Source organism: Tenebrio molitor, chromosome 4 (genome assembly GCF_963966145.1).
Source record: "Tenebrio molitor chromosome 4, icTenMoli1.1, whole genome shotgun sequence".
NCBI lineage: Eukaryota > Metazoa > Arthropoda > Insecta > Coleoptera > Tenebrionidae > Tenebrio > Tenebrio molitor.
The window spans coordinates 27,208,478-27,228,883 of NC_091049.1; the positions used below are offsets into that span (position 1 = coordinate 27,208,478).

Sequence of the window (20,406 nt, forward strand, 5' to 3'; positions counted from 1 at the left end):
CAAAGAAGCCCTCGATTTCATTAATGTCATCGGAAACCGACTTATTGCGGAATCAGGCGATTTAAAATCAAAGAAATTCCTATTCGAGAGGATTTCCTTTGCCATTCAACGTGGAAACGCTGCAAGCATTCGAGGCACTTTTCCAGATTCCGCATTATTATCGGAAATGTTTGTATTGTAAAACAAAAATGTTATGTACTTAAGTTAAATATAATGTTTTACATTTTTATTTTGGCATTTCATTTTCGTGGCTAGATAGGGTACATAAAAATTCGCCCTTCTAAATACTTTCTTACAGTAATTGCGAGTTTGCAGTCTAAAACTATTCCAACAAAAGTGATCGCAAATGGTTTTAAGCAATTCGTCAAGAAAATGTGTAAAACCGTCTTGTTCCTCTTATTCCAGTTGTACCAGGAACATTTCGTCAAAGTGTCAAAATTGCAACTACTCTGAAAATATTTCAATTAAGGTTGTCGAAAAGAATTTCGATATTCTAGCCACCTCATCGATTAGCATCTGACCAGCTTGACAGAAAGTGGCAACAACAACAACGTTAAAGATAGTCGCCAAACATAAGCGAAGCTTCAAAATGTTGCTCGCGTCCGCAAAAATCTGAAACATTAGCAATCATTCTGATCTGTTATCTAGTTCTCTTATTAAATGAAACGCACATAAGATACGAAGTACAACGCAGAAATACAAATTAGAACACCTAGAAGCAAAAAAAATGCCATCACAGATCTCGCTATTTCCACTAGTTCCTTTGTTAACCTACAAACATAATCCTTGCAAAAACATAACAATCTAGAATTTGTGTTGTCACTCTACCTTGTTATTACAACATGATGATCGATACAAAAACACAACTTTTTGAATATTTCATTCTCGTGTCGGACACGTTGTTCAAACGTCAGTTTCTCAAGAACCGTCTTGTCATCAAAAATTTGCAAAATGTGTTGATTGATCAAAAACATTTGCAAGTACAACTGCAATATGCTATACAACAAGCTGCCACAGTGACGAACTGATGTGTAAATAAACAAAGGTGCAAAAGATAATGTAATATAGTATAAAATATTCGAACTTGATCCGAAATATCGGTCAAAAACGTATTCAGCGAGCAACCATTCTCTGTGATTGCCAAAAACTGGTAACATCACTATGCCCCAAGCAGCTGAAATTCCGTAAATGAGATAGGTGAAGCGATTAATTTGTGAAGCATTCTTCAAAATCAAAAGACGTGCTTGAGGGCCAGCGCTGTCGATGGACCAAAACAGACGTTTCCCTTCGCTGACTAAATAATGAATCCTTTTTTCGAGAACCATGGAGATAAACATGGTTATAATCATCTGTGGTTGCAATAATTGTACAAACCGAAAAATACAATCAAGCGGATTAATATTTCTTACTTACGTAGATGGAAACGATCAATGACGGTGAATATCTTATAACCAAATCTTTGTTGAAATTCTCTATTAAATAATGGAAACAGAGCAACATTGAACAGCAACCAGCGACGGTCAAACAAGCGTTTAAAATCTTTGAAAACTTGTGGTAGCCAAACTCGATGAATACTTTTCTCAACACTCCAAAGGGATTATCGGACTCTGAAAATTCGTATTTTTCTGATGAATAAATCAGTTACTTCGAAAAAACTAACCATTAAAAGAAGTTACTTGAGTCATCTTCAGTAAAATTCAACCGGTTTAAACGAACTCCTTATTGTATAAATACAAACTTCTTTTCAGAGTTCTTTTTTTCTACTGCCTCGAAACGGCTACTTTGGGAAGTTATTGATCTACGTACAACTACAGTAGTAATGGTACTTTTATTACGAAATAGTAACTAATAATTAATTGTGGTGATTTACTTCATAACTCTTAAGGTAACCCTCTAATTCTCCATTCGGTAAATTAATAATTAAAACCATTTACTGGTAAGTTTTACTTTCAAAACACATAAAGACATTCTAACAGCACAGTACTATTGATATAAGACGAACCAGTGAACTGACCCCACATAAACAGTTTCCTAAAATGTGTTAAATAGATACAGAAATAACTATTTGTGGAATAAGTTAAGACATTTAATTTTTTTCCGTATTAAGCATGTGATTTTTTTATCGAGGCTATAGCCGAGATCAAACATGCCGGGCAGGGGAAAAAATTGATTTACTACTTATCACGGAAAATTTTCCAAATGCTGTTGTTCTTTATAAACACTTTTCCGAGACCTTGAGGAACACAGTTCACAGATTTCGAGAAAGTGGCAGTGTTCAGTGGAAGCGTGGAAGTGGTCGACTAAGGAAATTATTGAGACTGTCCAACGTCGAACAGGGTAAATGGCAGACCACAATCTGTTTACCCATAAAGCGTTCCGGCAGACTACCCAATCCCAGGCATGTGGGCAACGGGTGTGGCGGTTTGCAGTTTATGTGTGGTGGGAGGGAAGCCCATCGGCTTAGCCGGTGCCCTCCCACGCGGGGTTGCCAATTTGATAGAATTTCTACTAAATCTGGTAGATTGAGACCCCTTTTTAGTGGGTAAAGTGGGATAGTAGCAAATCTGGTGGATTGAAAAATGTTTCTGGTGGTTTTGTATTGTTAAAACGCACAAACAAAAATGCCCGAAATTGCAAAATTATTGTCTGGGATTTAAAACGTAATATCGATTATTTTATTGATGCAACATAATCTAACTTCAGCCATCTATGAATAAATAAAGAAAATAACGCATTGGAAAAACGTGAGTAAAAGAGAAAACAATCTACCGAAGTCAGAAAAACAACCAGCGAACTAGCTACACGTAAACATATGCAGAAAATATATTCTAAAAAATGGATTCGTAATTCTGTTGATGACCTAAATCAAGTTGAAACAACTAGGAACCACTATTAATTATAATTGATCGTAGTTTTTAGGAAGATGAGGTCAAGGTTTTTAAAATGATATCATTTTTGAAAATATCAATCAATATCATATACAGGGTGTTTCAAAACTACCGCCAAAACTTTACAGAACATGATACCGTGCGATCTAAAACTAAAAAAAATCGAGATAGCCATGATTAATACACTTCAGTTGGCAGCACGTAAAAATTTAATTCAAATGTCATTACAATGTTAATTGTCATTATTAATTATTGACTATTAAAATTTGCTATTACAATATGTTCACTTTAGAGCAACAAATTTTCATTGTCCAGTGTTTCTTCAGTAATGGAGAAAGGCTTGGTTCTATTCGACACCTCGAGTTTTTGAGGAATTTCAACAAAAGTTTCCGGACTTTCAAGGCACTTAACCAACAACTTGCCAAGAAAGTCTACAAATGCGTAAACATTTTTTTTAAATGGGTAGTGTTCTGCACAAAAAAGGCAGTGGACGACCGACAAAAAGATCAGCTGAAAATATTGAAGAACAAAGAATTATTGCAGAGATTAACCCAAGAAACTAACCTATCATTTGGTACAGTTCAGCTTATCCTTAAAAAAGATTTGCACTTTTTTCTCTACCGTGTGTCTGTTGTGCATGAAATTACTCCTTGACAATAAGAACCCCCACAACCGACAACAACCTCTCTGGATAATATTGATTGATCGATGATCGTTGGATCTTGGATCGATTTATAAAGAAACAAGCGGCGTGCGCGTGCTCCGTGCTCACCGTCGACGTTAAATAAAGGTGCGGGAGTTTTAAATTTCATTGTTTCATTGCACTAGCTGAGGAAATTCTTTAACAACCGACAGGACACACAAAATTCTTTATGCAAATCAAGATTTCAACATTCTCAAAATCACTAACCTAACTTTTAAGACTGACATCTGTTAATTGAAATCTTATGAATTGACAACAGAAATGTTTGGTCATTGCCTACTCTATTTTTTTCGATCTCACGGTAAATTATGCTATACAGTGAGCGGGAAAAATATGAAATAAATTCCTTAAAAATTAAACAAAATTTTTTTCAAAAAAATATTTGGACAGGTCAATTTTAGTTGATAAAAATACATGTTTTAGTGCCAAAGAAAATTCCAAGCAGTCATTTGTTTTCGAGTGATGACGTCATCGATACTTTTTTTAAATCGAAACCCCCTATTTTTTTTTCTTGATTCTGATAGCACTTTTAATTGTCTAAATGACAGTAATCTCCCATAAGGAAATTTTTGAGAATTATAATGATATTCTTACAAAAATATGATGCACAATTCGAATAATCGCCGAAAATATGGTTAGGGCTGTTTAATATGTCGGTGTTTAAATACTCAATTTTTTGCGATAGTATCCCTCTATGACATTTACGATATTTAACAGCGGTTCTAAACTTTAAAATGTTGTTACGCAAGAAATTTCTAATTTGAAAATCGACTATTTCTCTAATTTTGTTACAATAGTTTCGCATTATTTGATTTCTGCATTCGATTTTTTCTATGAAACAATGTGGACCGTAGGGCATCGACTCTTTTATCTTTTTGTAAACACTACTATCTCCATCTCCTATGATTTTAGTATATTTTAAATTATGCATAGCTACAGAATTTTTAAAACCTTCTAAAATAATAGCTGTTTCCATTGATGTTGATGTGCTTTTCCAATTTTTAAAACATTTATGTGATGGTGCTTTTTTTTTAATTTAGCAAATTTTTCGCATATTCTGCAGTACTTATTTTTAATACCTATATATAACACTTTTTTTAATCGAGCACCAATTATAGAAGCTACTCCTGACAATGCATTATAATTCGTTTTATAAGAGCGTTTACTCCATGCTCCGTCAACAATGACTGTAATCATGCCTACTCCATTTGAATCAACTTCTCCCGCTTCTAGCGCTAACCTAAGTTCTTCTTGCCCTGCATCAATCATCTCATTTATTGCAACTTCTTTAACATTATTTAATACTTGATTTTCTACAGCAAAATATGTTGACGAGCTCATGCATGGGATATCTAATGCTGCAGATAAATAGGAAAATTGAGTAAAACCGGCACCCATCGCAATAATTCCACATACTGCCGATTTATTAATTTCCGAAGAATCGGTGTCGGGTTCACTACTAAATGTCCCTTCCAACCCGCAAATAGTACATTTGTAACTGAAATAACTTTTTAAACCATACCGTTTTTCATTGATAATATCTACATCATAGAAACTGCAATCGAAACCTTGGTGTTTAATTGATTTTAATGTCAAAAATAAGTGATTTATGTCAACAATTCTACGACCTGTCAACTGAAATTTAGTCTCATTTGGAGAATTAGCACTTTCTTCTAAAAAACATCGTTATCTAAATTTTCTAAACTATTATTTAAACTTATATCAATATCATTGTTGAAATTAGCAATATTGTCTATATGTTCAGCTGTAAAAACACATTTAGAACCTTTTCTTTTTTTTTAATTTTTCTTTTAATTTCTTTTCTACTTTTCCGCTTTCTTGAACAAGCAACATGTTTTTTACTTTTTTGTCCCATTTAAAAGCAATAATAAAACTTAATTCTATTTTCAAATAATAAAATAAAATTAATGCATGTTTATAAACTTTTCTATCCCCATTCTTCCAATCTGGAAGCCGTTGTTGGTCAGTTGGGCCGAACTACCTGTGTCTAATGTCGAGTAAACGGCCAAACTGTAGGTAATTAGTTGTTCTCAGTAAAGATTCAATATTGAATATTAGCACCCCTACTAATTTACACAGAAACTAGGTAAATACCTATCATCTTTTTCAATAAACGTCTGAGTGGATAGATTCTGACAGGGTTCCAAGTATTTCTGGCAAATGGAGAAAGTTGGAAGTATTATCCGATAGCAGATTTTTTTCTGGAAATTATTTGTGCAGGTAATGAAAACAGGCGCTATTGTAATCCTATATTTCTTATATAGAGATATAGTATAGCCTTTTGGGAAGACGTCACGATTTTCTTTCTCGTTTTCTCCTGTTTGAAATGACAGAAAAAAATGCGATGCGTTTATTTATTATTGGTTACAAATTTGAAACATAATAGTTACTCATGATCAATTCCAATTAGTTTCTGACTAGTTCAAACATACGTGAAGTTACTAGATAATGGCGTCCTCGCAAATGGGTAAAAATTGGACTCTAACAACTATTTTTGCATTAAAATTTGATTAATAGTGACAGTTGTTTGATGTTTATTAGCTAAAGATAGCAGAGATACGAAAAATCTGACACTGTCAAAGTCATAGTTGCCTCTTATCTAAGTAATTGTTGATTGCACGGTATTTACAGTTCAATTTTTACCCAGTTACCCATGACGTCACTAGCTAATAACTTTTACGTATGTTTGAGCTAGGATCCGAAACAAATTTGAATTGGTCATAAATAACACTAATATCAATATCTGTTCATGTTGGAATGAACATCAGTGGTGCAAATGACCTGACCTGTTACTATGATAACCAGTGTCCGGACGAAATAGTACCGAACAAGTCGACCAGTACAACTTTGCGTAATACCCCACTCACATATAAACACGATTCAGCTGGTTCGTTTACAATAACAGGGAACCAGCTGAATCGTGTTTATGTGCGCGCGAGGGATTACGCAAAGTTGTACTGGTCGACTTGTCCGGTACTATTTCGTCCGCACACTGATGATAACTCATTATGAAAGTTAATGCCCCATGTGTGCGATTTGCACCACTGATGTTCAATCCAACGTGAACAGTATACTGTGAGCGACAAAAGTATGGAATAAATTCATTAAAAATTAAACAATTTTTTTTTTCAAAAAAATCTTTGAACACGTCAATTTTAGTTTATGAAGAAATTCTCCCTGTTTTAGTTTTATCTAGTTTTATTCCCGCACCCAATCAAAATTAAAATTTCTATACGTTTGATTGTTTGATTTACCTGCTTGATTTTTTGACTTGTTTTTGTTCGTTATAAAATTTATTTTTTCCAAATTTATACTTTTTTTTCTCAAAAATTTCCTTATGTAAGATAACAAAATTTTTATACTGTCATTTAGACAATTAAAACGGCGATCAGAATCAAGAAAAAAAATAGGGGTTTTCTATTTAAAAAAAACTATGGATGACGTCATAACTCGAAAACAAATGACTGCTTGGAATTTTCTTTCATACTAAAACATGTATTTTTTAAAACTAAAATTGATTTGTCCAAAGATTTTTTTGAAAAAAAATTTTGTTTTATTTTTTAGGAATTTATTCCATACTTTTGCCGCTCACTGTATATACTTTATTCACGTTGAGTTGAACATTTCAAGGTCAAATAATTTATTTTTTTGGCTCTGTAATTATGTTTTGTAAATAGTGACATGCAGCTCATCAACGTAATGCGAATTTAGCAATCCTCAATCCAGCGTGAACGGTGTTTACCTGCATGTCACTATTTACAAAACATAATTACAGAGCCAAAAAATTAAATTATTTGACCTTGAAATGTTCCACTCAACGTGAATAACGTTTATTATGTCTCAAATTTGTTGACAATTGCTTCGAAAGGTTATGTTTGTAATCAATGTAATAAGTGAAAGAAATTAAAAATTGTCAAATTGACAGGAGCATAAAATAACCGCAGAGTAACCAACAATAAATAAATCATTCTTTAAATTAATTTTCTGGAAGTAAGAGATTAAACCACTAAAGTACACAGATACCTCCAACCTTCAAGAAAATCTAAAATTTGCCAACAAATTTGTTCACAGTAGGAAGATTTACTGTTCTTGTAAAATGGTAATTTTATGACTGACGGGTCTCGAGAGGGTACCTGCTGCAGTGTTTGACCGATCCAAGAATTCTGAATACTTCTGCAACTTGAACTACACCTCGCCCAAAAGTTTTATTACTGTGCAACAGTCTTAAATTTCGATACAGACTTGAATTATGTACAGAAAACGGCGCATAGTTAACAGAATAGTTTTATATTCAATTAAGTATAGATTTTTTTTTAAAAAAAAAAGAAACATATTTTTACTGCAATTTCTTTGATTTTAATGTTAAGTCTTCCTCTGTGTTGAAAAAGACTTTTTAATAACAGAAATGGGGGTTTCAGATGAAGCAAAAAATGTTATTCCTCTGAAGTTTTTGCGTAAAATCAAAAATAAAAATTGTTTCCCTCTTGTAAACTCAATCCGGGGACATACTGTATACTGAATAATAAGACATTAAAAAATAGTAAAATACAGGTGCGTCCTAAAAAATGCCGCAAGCCATATCTCCGTTATTTATGGCTCGATTTAAATAAAGCAAAAACTGGAATAAATCATTTTGAAAACACTATAGGCACGATGTAGATTTTTTTTTTTTCAAAAAGTCATTCAAGGTCAGATGATAGTCAACTTTGTTTTTTTAAATAGCTTGGTATATTTTTTTATTCCGATTTTGAAAGAGATTATTTTTCTGAATTTAACGATATGCCACGTGTTAGAATAAATAAATAAATAAATAAAATAGCATTATTGGAAATTTTTTGTTCGAAAAAAATCAAGTATACTATGGAAAACAATCCTAAACGCAATATTTATTACACGTTCTGTCATATTATTTTTTTTTTATCTTCAGAAAGTATTGTTACTGCGTTTAGGAATGTTTTCCATACTATATCTGATTTTTTTCGAAGAAACAATTTCCAATAATGCTAATTTATTTATTTATTTGAGCGGTTACTGTTAAATGCATTTTAACATGTGGCATATCGTTGGATTGAGAAAAATAATCTTTTTCCAAATCGGAACAAAAAAATATACTAAGCTATTTGAAAAAACAAAGTTAACATTCATCTGATCTTGAATTACTTTCTAAAAAAAAATTAGTCTATATTGTGCTTATAGTGTTTTTAAATTAATTTATGACAGTTTTTGTTTTACTTAAATCGAGCCATAAATAACAAAGATATGGCTTGCGGCGGTTTTTAGAAAGCATCCTGTATATCATTAACAGTAGAAGTGAGTCTCCCCAGTGGTTTCTTTAGCATTAAATAAATTAAAACGCTGTGATAAACTCCTTTATATTAAGACAAAAAATGTACATACATATTCGCAAATTTCAAGAATGGTGCGATAGTGAAATAGTTCGTCTTTAAAGAAAGAAATAGTGCCATTGCGAAAATGTTTTAAGAAATTTAGTGACACATGCAGTTTGACGCTTTTAACAAATAATGCTCCAATACGACATAACTGGATCTTTCAAGTTCAAGCGGCTTTTTGAAAGTTGTAGAAAACCAGAGCGTAACTACAAGCTGTACGAAACATCTGTAAAATATAAATTGCCCAAATTAGCGTATATTTGCTAATACGAGGGAATTTTTATGTAATCTACCTAGCCATGAAAGAAAGCACGTAGAAAAAAAATCTAGATAACTACGTCCACAAAATAAGCATCAACAGTTGTAGCTCATTATTATTGGTAGTAAATTTTATGCCCCTAGATTTGTTTCAACATTTTTGAACCAAAAGAAGTCTTAGGGTGCTAAGTCGAGGCTATAAGGTGGATGACGCAGCTCAGTAAATCCACATTTCGGAATTACAGCGTGAACATTGCATGCTTTACGAACCTTGCAATTGTCATGGAGAAGCAGATCCTTTTGCCGCCACGATAAAAACAGTTTTAATATCAGTGCTTCTTTGAAACTTTGAATTGTCTTCAAATAAACCTCTCCATTGATTGTAATGCCTTTGACCACATATTCAATTAGCAGAATTCCTTCCTCGTCCCAAAAAAAATAGTTGCCATGATTGTTCCGGCCGACGATTCTGTTGGAAGGAGGCGAACTTTTATGAACCAATGCGTCGATTCTTGTTTGGTAAAAGGGTTCCAATGATACACCAAACTCTCACCTCCGGCAACAATTTGTAAAAAAAAGCTATCGTCAGCTTGTAAAGCTATCACATCTTTTTGGAAAATTTCTTTCCTGGCAATTTTTGGCTCTCGCGTAAGAAGCCTTGGAATCCAACATGCAGACATTTTCTTCATGCCCAAATCATCGTGCAAAACTTTCCAAACAGTTGTTTCGAGTATTCCAATTACCCTGGCAATGAAAATCAACTTTATCTGCCGATCTGACAGCACCAAATCAAATTTTTATTTTGACAATTCATTTTCGTGGCTAGGTAGAGTACATAAAAATTCATCCTCGTAAATACTTTCTTACAGCAATTGCCAGTTTGTAGTCTAAAACTATTCCAGCAAAAGTGATCGCAAATGGTTTTAAGCAATTCGTCATGAAAATGTGTAAAACCGTCTTGTTTCTCTTGTTCCAGTTGTACCAGGAACATTTCGTCAACGTGTCAAAAATGCAACTACTCTGAAAATATTTCAATTAATGTTGATAAAGAAAAGTTCTATTTTCTAAATACCTCATTGATTAGCATCTGACCAGCCTGAGAGAAAGTGGCAACAACAACAACGTTAAACATAACCGCGAAACATAATCGAATTTTCAAAATGTTGCTCGCGTTCGCAAAAATCTGAAACATTAACAATCATTCTGGTCTGTTGCCTACTTTTCTAATTAAATGAAACGCACATAAGATACGAAGTACAACGCAGAAATACAAATTAGGACACCTAGAAGCAAAAAAAATGCGATCACAGATCTCACCATTTCCACTAGTTCCTTCGTTACCCTACAAATATGATTTTTGCAAAAACATAACTATCTAGAATTTGTGTTGTCACTCTACCTTGTTATTATAACATGATGGTCGATGCACAAACACAACTTTTTGAATGTTTCGTTCTCGTGTCGGACACGTTGTTCAAACGTCAATTTCTCAAGAACAGTCTTGTCATCGCAAATTTGCAAAATGCGTTGATTGACCAAAAACATTTGCAAGTATAACTCCAATATCCTGTAAAACAAGCTGCCACAGTGACGAACTGATGTGTAAATAAAAAAACATGTAAAAGAAAATGTTATATGGTATAAAATATTCGAAATTGACCCGAAATATCGGTCAAAAACGTATTCAACCATGACCCATTCTCTGTGATTGCCAAAAACCGGTAACATCACAATGCTCCAAGCGGCTGAAATTCCGTAAATAAGATAGATGAAGCGATTAATTTGTGAAGCATTCTTCAAAATCAAAAGACGTGCTTGAGAGCCGGCGCTGTCGACGGACCAAAACAGACGTTTCTGTTGGCTGGCTAAATAACGAGACCTTTTTTCGAGACCCATGGGGATGATCATCGCTATCGTCATCTGTGGTTGGAATTGTACAACTTGAAAAATGCAATGAAGCAGATTAATATTTCTTACTTACGTAGATGGAAACGATCAATGACGGTGAATATCTTATAACCAAATCTTTGTTGTAATTCTCTATTAAATAATGGAAACAGAGCAACATTATACAGCAACTAGCCAAGCTCAAACAAGCGTTTAAAATCTTTGTAAACTTGTGGTAGCCAAAGTCGATGGATACTTTTCTCAACCCCCCAAAAGGATCATCGGACTCTGAAAATTAGTATTCCCTGATGAATAAATCAGTCACTTCAAAAAACTAACCGTTAAAAGAAGTTACTTGAGTCATCTTCTGATATTTCAGACAAGGATAAATATTTTTAATAAAAAAAAACTACACAATTTTTCCAGTTTAACAAAGGAACTCCTTATTGCATTAATACAAACTCCTTTCCAGCGTTCTCCTTTTCTACTGTCTCGAAACGGCTGTTTTTGGAAGTTATTGATCAATGTACAAATATAATGCTAATGGTACTTTTATTACGAAATATTTACTAATAATTAATTGGGGTGATTTATCACATAAAGAAATTCTTACAGCACACTACTATTGATATAAAACGAACCAGCGAACTAACCCCACGTAAACAGTTTCCAAAAATGTATTAGACATAGAAAATGATTTAGTAATTTTTATCTTCGACCACCCTATTTTGTACAAATAACGTAGATGAGCGTTTATGACCGCTGCCCCTGCAGGCTCTTTAGGGATGGTACCAAAAAATATCCGGAAGTTCTCATTGTATCACGTGTTCATTTAAATTTCCGGTCAAAGTTTGCGTTGAAGGGTCGATTGTGAACGTACTACGGATTACGGATCAGCTGTTTAAATCTTATGTTTTTACACGACATTTACAATCGACTTTTCAACATTGAGCGGAAATTTAAATGAACACCCGATACAATATTTTCACTTCCACTTAAGCTGGGAATCAGTCAAGACGCTCCTCGTAGTTGTCATAAATAAAACACATATAAAACACTTGTTGTCTTAATAGCTATTAATAACAGGCGGCTAATCGTAACAACATAAAGCGTATCGATAAATACAATTTTCTTAATGACGAGAACTGAATCGAACACTGTAATTATTCTCTTTGTATTTAGTATTTAGTGACCAATATAGGTCAGGTCAGGTCAGGTCAGGTCAAAATATTGCATATTGTTTCTCATACCGCTCTTTGGATCGGAGCGGTAATAGAACGGCACTTGCAGCGTTGGCAATTCCGCGTATATTTTCCTGTACCTCAAGAAAATCTCCTTCGAAGTCGGCGTCCTGCATTAAAGCCATTTTTTTCTTTTCTTCTTTTCACAACACTTTTCGCAAAATTTCTGACAGTATTTTTGTTGTTTATCTCAACACCATGACGACGCAGGTATAATTGCCCCACCGCCTTTCATTACAAAATTTTTATAAATACAAATAACAATTAAAAAACGAAATTTAGAGGTTGAAGGTGGAAATAAAAGTTTGTATGCAACTCGCTTAGCAATTAATCTTTACTGGGCTTACTGGCTTATGGGACTCGCTCCTTACGTCGCTCGTCCAACAAGTGCCAGCGCGCCCGTAAAGATTAATTTACTAAGCTTGTCACATAAATAACTATTAGAGGGCTTCAATAAATCTCTTGAAATGCATGGAGTCAAATTTTCAAAAATTATTGGGGATGGGGATAGTAGTGTCTACAAAAAAATTAAAGAAAATAAGCCATATGGACCATCATTTTTCATAGAAAAAATAGAGTGCCGTAATCATTTATTAAGGAATTATTGTGGAAAACTTCATGAACTATCAAGAAGGTCTAAAGTAGACATGAAAATTCGACATTTTTTAAAAAACCACATTTTACGGTTTCGTTCAGCGGTAGTTGGTGCTACAAAATATTGGAAACAACAAAATATTGAAAATTATTTAAAAATTGAAAATTTAAAAACAGATATTTTAAACGGGCCAAAACATATTATGGGGTGTCATGATACTTGTAAAACTAATGATGATACATATAAATATTTTTGTAAAGGCGTTAAAGAAAGGGAAGAAAATTTATTTGATTTGTTTATGCAATGCTCTATTTTTGACGAATTTTTGGCTGCCATTAATAGGTTAGCTAGAAATGCCTCCAGTTTGTTACAAGACTCTGATACAAATCAGGCAGAATGCTTCAACAGCATTGTCAACAAATTAGTGGGGGGCAAAAGAATTCATTTTTCTAAGAGTGGTTCGTATGAAACTCGTTGCTTTGCGGCTGTATCAAAATTCAATACAAAGAAACCATTTTTTGCTAAATCACAACATAAAATTAGTCCTAACGGAAAAATTGGAATATATACGGAAAAGTATTGTTCCGCAATAAAAATAAGTACAGTTAATAAAAATAAGAATAAAAAGTTTTCAAAACACGTTGAAGCCGATAAGGACTATGGGGGAAATACATTAGATGATTTTCCAGATAAGAGCGAATTAGAAATAGGAATTTTAATAAATGACTTTGTAAAACAATTGGATGGTGTAGATAAAAGAAAAATTGAACTTGAAACAAGAGGCCAAATTTTAAATCCAAAATGGTTTCAAGAAAAATATTTCAGGATCACCGCTAGCAATTTTGGAAAAATTTGTAAAATGATGAAAAGCACTTCAACTAAATGTACTATCCAACAATTGCTCTATTCAAACTCATCCATTTCCAGCAAATCACTGCAATATGGCCAATGTAATGAAATGCATGCCAGAGAAATATTTGAAGAGGAATTTTCTATGAGTGTTGTTTCTTGTGGGCTTTTTGTTCATGAAGAATATTCATTTCTTGGTGCCTCTCCCGATGGGTTAATCGATGAGGACTCGATTATCGAAATTAAATGTCCTTTCTCGGCAAGAGATTTAACAGTTGAAGAGGCAGTTAAATCTAAAATAATTAAATTTTGTTATATTGACACAGAGAATAAAATTAGATTAAAGTCCAACGATAGTTATATGTATCAGATTCAAGGACAGCTGGAAATAACTGATAGAAAATATTGTTATTTTTTTGTTTACACAAGGAAAGATTACCATTGTGAGCTAATCCTTAGAGATTCCGATTTCTGGCAATCAAAAATGATTGAAAAACTCCAAAAATTTTATTATTCAGCATTTTTGCCTGAATATTTAGATTCTCGTGTAGAAAGGGAATTACCTCTCAGAGATATCAAAATCGAAGATTTATGATGATAAATTAGTAAATCATTAAAGATTAAACGCCTCACATTTTGCCATTATAATGATTTCTGTAGATTACTAAATTAGGAGTTTTAATTAAACTCTTCATCTCGTATCCCACCTCCACCCGGCGGCACGGCAATTTTGCCGGAGTACATACACTATTACGGATAATACTATCAAGTAATAGTGCAGTGCTTATCAACATAATTACCGGCGTCTCGCCTCCACATTTTGACTTTTTTGTGTTTTATGTTCTGTGTCAAAGTTAAGGAATTTCCTCACGATATGACATGAGTATAATAATATACCTTTTTGAATTTCAACCACCAATGTGTTCTCTAAGTCCAAAATTTTTAAATTTTTAAAAAGAGATTGCGGCACTATTCCTGTTGCTGAAATTATAAATGGTAAAATCGAAATTTTTTCTAAACACCAAAGATTTCTCATAGCAACGGATAGTTCTAAATATTTATTAATTTTTGTATTATATGTCTTTGTTATATTGTGTGAATTTGGAACAGCTATATCTAAAAGATATGCTTGCTTTTGTTGTTTATTTAAAATAATAATGTCTGGTCTGTTATGCTTAATATGAATGTCAGTTAAAACTGTTCGATCAAAATATAATTTGTAATTATCATTTTCCAAACAACTTTCGGGTTTATAAATATAATGTGGTTGTGTATCCTTTAATAAGTTGAATTTAACTGCTAAATTCATGTGTATAATTTTTGCGAATATATCGTGACGTTTTTTATATTCGCTTTGAGCCAAAACGGTGCAAGAAGAAATGATGTGTTCAATGGTTTCCCCTTCAGTTCCGCAAATCCTACATTTATCGATGATCGATTGTAAACCGCATATGTGTTTTTTATAATTTCTTGTATTTATAACACGATCTTGTATTGCAAATATAAAACCCTCAGTCTCAGGATGAATATTTGATTTTTTAAGCCATGCATGAGAAGCTTGAATATTAATTTCTGGCTGTTCTAGCTGTTTAAAATATCTCTTTTGTTTTATATTTGCTATAGTGTCAGGTATATTTGGCTCAACAATATCTGAAATTACATTATCACTTAAATTTAAAGGTGTGTAACCTTTATCCGCTGAAACCAAAGCATTAAAAAAAGTGTTATCACGAGCTCTATTGAGAAAATAATTTTTTAGTGAAGCAATTTGATTGTGTTGTAGAATTTCTAGATTTGAAAAACCCCTACCACCATTTTCGCGTGGTAAATTAAATCTTTCAACAGCAGATTTGGGGTGATGTTTACAAAATTTTGTAAAGAGAACTCTAGTTTGAATATTTATATTCTGTAAATTAGTTTTGGACCATTTTATAACACCAAAAGAATAGGTCAGCAATGGAACAGCATATGTATTAACTGCTTTAATTAAATTATTACCGTTTAATTTTGATTTTAAAATAGATTTAATTCTTAAATAAAATTGTTTTTCTAAATTTTCTTTTATAATTGAATGTTGAATATGATTTGATTGATTAATACCTAAATATTTATAAAATTCTCCTTTATTTAAATTTTTAATGATTTCTCCTTCTTTAGTTATATATTCTAAATTTTCGTAATGACCACGACATATTGATTGCGTTTTACACTTATCAATACCAAAACTCATGCCAATATCATTTGAGAAATTTTCAGTTATTGTTAGTAAAGATAAAATGTGATTCTTTTTAGATGCATAAAGTTTTATGTCATCCATATAAAGAAGGTGATTTAATTTGGATAGTGTGGTATTATTAAGTCTAATATTGAAACCATATCCAGTGCTATTTAATAGATTTGTCAAAGGATTGATGGCTAGACAAAACCATAAAGGACTTAAAGAATCTCCTTGATAAATTCCCCGTTTAATTTGAATAGGCTCGGATTTTAATTTAGTATTGTTTATTGATAAATTTAAAGTAGTTTTCCAAAATGTCATAACACGGGATAAAAAGTTAATCAAATCCAAATTAATTTTATAAATTTTAAGAATTTTAATTAACCATGAATGTGGTACTGAATTTTTTGCTTTTTTGTAGTCTATGAATGCGGTACAAATATTTCTATTATTTTTTCTAGCTTGTTCCATTATTACCGTATCTATTATGAGTTGTTCTTTACAACCAAAACACTCCTTAACACAACCTTTTTGTTCTTCATTAAGTATATTTAATTTTTGACAATGGTCGTAAATTATTACTTTAATGCAAGATGTCATAATTTTATAAATTGAAGGCAGACATGTGATTGGCCTATATTTTGATGGATTTTTAGTATCGGAATCTTTTGGTTTCAGATATGTTATACCATGGGCCAAAAACTCTGGAAATGTGTTAGGTTCCCTAATAAATCCGTTAAAGTGATCAAGTAAGCATTTATGAATACAAGTAAATTTTTTTAACCAAAAGTTATGAATTTGGTCACCTCCAGGGGATTTCCAATTATGTGAACTATTAATATTTTTAACTAAAATTTCAAGGCTAATTTGAATATGATGTGGATTATTACAATCTGGTATCTCATTTTCTAAATTAGGAATCCATTCTGCCTGATTATTAAATTGAACTTCATTTGACCATATGTTTGACCAGAATTCTTTAATTTCATTTATATTTGGTGTACCATTATTATTTTGAGTTTTATTATCTGCTAAATTTTTGTAAAACAACTTCTCATTATTTCTAAATAGTTTATTTTCAAATTTCCGTTGTTTATTATTTTTATATCTTTTTAATCGTTTAGAATAAATATTCAATTTTTGTAATAAAGTGTCTTTAATTTCTATTAATGTTTCATTATATTCGTTATATTTTAAACAATGTATTCTGTTTTTATTTAAAATCGATTTAATACAATTATTTAGATGATTAGAATTTATACCTTTTAAATATTGAGTTATTCTACCTAAATCTCGTCTGATATTGTTAATGCGTTTATTTAGTCTTCGTTTCCATTTTGGTAATTCTTTAGCTTTTATATTATTTGTCTGGTCAATTTCTTTTGAACCATTTAATCTGATAATTGTTAAAGCTCCACTATATATGATACTGTGTAATTTTCTAAAACTTGTCGTGTTATTTACATTTCATACAATTATCCAGGCTTTTATTACACCCAAATTGACTTATTGTTAATTAAATATTTTATTATTGTGTTAAAGGAATACCTTTATTCAATAAATGGTTACTATGGTACTATATTTGATTTAGTAACTTTATTATGTTATTCGATATAGGAATGAACAGTTTGGTGATATTTTTATCTTATCCTAGTGATTTTTTTAACTATTCTCAATTTGAAATTTTAAAAATCCGTGCACGTATAAGAGAAAATGTATCTATATACGTAAAGAAAAACTGCCCTTGTTCTTTTTAGAAACCCATCACTCACAGAATAATGAACAACTTTTCTTTACTTATACGGGGTGATCAAATAGGACTGTTTAAGTTGGTAACACTGAATTGTATTTTAAATCGTATAACAGGAGTAACTTTCGGTTGTTGATGGCTTGTGGTTGTTAATGCTATCCCTACATCAGATATTTGTCAAATAAACCTACAAAACATACCCGGTTGCAGTGTTATAAATAATCGAAATATAAAATTTTCTTAATTGTACTGCCAACTTAAACAGTCCTTTTTGATCACCCGGTATAATAAATAACCAGTTATTATTGTATTTTTAGTTTTAGATATGACGTTATTATTAGTGTTAGGATTCACATATTTTCCAAGTATACCTAAAGCGGCACACGTTTCACTGCAATAATTGGTTGTTGAATCATTCGCCTTTTAAAAATACGGGTAAAAACTGCAGTCGAGCAGTGCATTATTCGCTTTCATAACACTATCAAGATCAGTTCAGTTTTTGTTTGGCCGCTACAATTTTTGCCTGAATCGGTCCTCCCTACATTTTTTGCATATGATTTTAAACCAATTACAGTACGATAGACGGATAAAATATGTCGATCCTAACACTAGTTATTATATTGCTTCCATCTTAGGAAGCCGTGTGTTGTACATAGGTACTTGTTATTTTTATTGTGGAAACTGTTATTTTTTAAATTTAGTTTACTTATTTTATTTGAAATAAAATTATACAAAAGTTTTTTAGTTTTTTTTTCGGATCCTTTCTTATTATGGTGATATTTTTGGTATCTCATGGTTGGTGTAAGGAAAAAGCTATAATTAGTTTTGACTTCACAAACAAGTATCTACTTATTAAAAAAATGCAACTGAAGAAAATGGTTGAAACTGTTGGTAACTAGAAAATATACATTTCGTATCTGGCTGTCAGGTAAATGAAGCAGCCCGTAGCCCTTCTTAAATCCGCATAAAATAGAGGTTTTGTTCTGAGGATTAACACACCCAGTGGGGTGCAAATTCTTGTTTTTCAGGTTGCAACCGCGAACACTTTGGTGTCTTTAAGGCAACGGTTGTCTATTCACGAAAACTGAAAATTATGGGCACTCCACAATAGCCTTAAGTCATCCAAGTGTATTTCTCGTAATGCTGGCTTGCATATATGTATGTATTTTATTACGATTTCAATAAATTGGCCGACTATGAAACGTCAGTGTCAAAGTTTCATTCAAACCCCTTCAACTCGCTTTAGTACCACCGTCGTGCGCAACCGTGCTTTTTCATCATGTATTCTGCAGCGGATTGTGTGGAAATGTTGATAATTTACGTGGATGGAACGTTAGAGAGGCAGCAAGCCCAACGTTTTCCTAACAGGAATAATTCCAACCATAAAACGATCCTCAGTGTTATCGCACGAACAGTCGTGACAGGCCAAATTTTACCGAATAGAAAGGAGATTGGTGGTGCTCCCAGGACTGTACGCACTGTTGAGAACGAAGAGGCTATTTTAGATGCCTTTGAAGAAGGTTCCGAAAGCATTAGAGAAGTTGCTCAGGAATTGAATATTGAATATTTCGAAAACTTTTGTACATCGAGTGATGAAGACTGAACGACGACATCTATACCATCATACGCATGTGCAGCATTTGCAGCCAGAAGATTACCCTGGCAGACGGGAATTCTGTAAATGGCTTTCAAATCTAGAAGAAACAATCCTAATTTTGTTTCGCGGATTTTGATTTTGATGAATCAATTTTCGGCAGACAAGGATGCTACGATGCGCATAACTGGCACATCTGGGTGGAAGAAAATCCACATGCTCTATTATCAAGAGCATTTCAAGAACGGTTTTCTACAAATTTGTGGACTTTCCTCTTTAAGTAAAACCATCTCAAATTCCTGCACAGTTAACGGGAGACATTTACGCAGAATTTTTGAACGCAGAATTTCCCAATTTGTTTGAAGACATTCCACTTCTTTTTTATGCTAACTGCTGGTTTCAACATGATGGCGCACCACCACACACAGTCGACAAGTTCGAGAAATTTTGGATCAACAGTATCCTCATCAATAGATAGATCCACGACACTGGCCTGCGCGGTCCCCCGATTTAAATCCCTGGATTTCTTTGTTTGAGATCATGTCAAAAATATTGTATACAGGAGCTCTATTGCTACAGGGGTGCCGTTCAGGAAGCTTTTGCTACAATTATTCCTTGCATTTTGGGCACTTGCACTGATTGTATTTATTTTTCGCTTCACGATCTCTTTTGGTTTATGTTATACAGGGTTACTATAAATGGTTGTCGCATCGCAGTAGGCATTTGTGACGTAGTTTAACGTGCCGCAAGCCTCATAACATGAGTGAGATTAATATCGCCGATAGGGGGCGCTCCTGGCGGTAGTGGAAATCTGTCTACTAGTTTGTCTGACGTTGCGAGGTTGGCGGCACACCCAAAATTTGTATGAGTTTTCAACGCCAACTGCGATGGGACAATCATTTATAATAACCCTCTACCTTTTCTCCTGTTGTAAAAGGTAAGCTCACGTGCATTAGAATAAACAAGGTTCTTTTCAGAACCGCCATTTGTTGTTTCATTTAAAATAATAAAA

The 20,406-nt window shown here is 32.8% G+C and overlaps 2 long non-coding RNA genes across 2 annotated transcripts; both read right to left on the bottom strand.

Moving 5' to 3' along the window:
- Nucleotides 1–211: 211 nt before the first annotated feature.
- LOC138127621 (uncharacterized) lies at nucleotides 212–1,602 on the bottom strand. The gene is made up of 3 exons (XR_011158290.1): nucleotides 1,414–1,602; nucleotides 502–612; nucleotides 212–449 (listed from the first exon to the last, which is right to left on the bottom strand). It is a non-coding gene; the product is annotated as an uncharacterized lncRNA (long non-coding RNA).
- A 7,418-nt stretch (nucleotides 1,603–9,020) lies between these two features.
- Nucleotides 9,021–12,343, bottom strand: LOC138130034 (uncharacterized). Its single transcript, XR_011159464.1, has 5 exons — nucleotides 10,660–12,343; nucleotides 10,503–10,602; nucleotides 10,333–10,443; nucleotides 10,128–10,280; nucleotides 9,021–9,228 (listed from the first exon to the last, which is right to left on the bottom strand). It is a non-coding gene; the product is annotated as an uncharacterized lncRNA (long non-coding RNA).
- Between the last annotated feature and the right edge of the window lie 8,063 nt (nucleotides 12,344–20,406).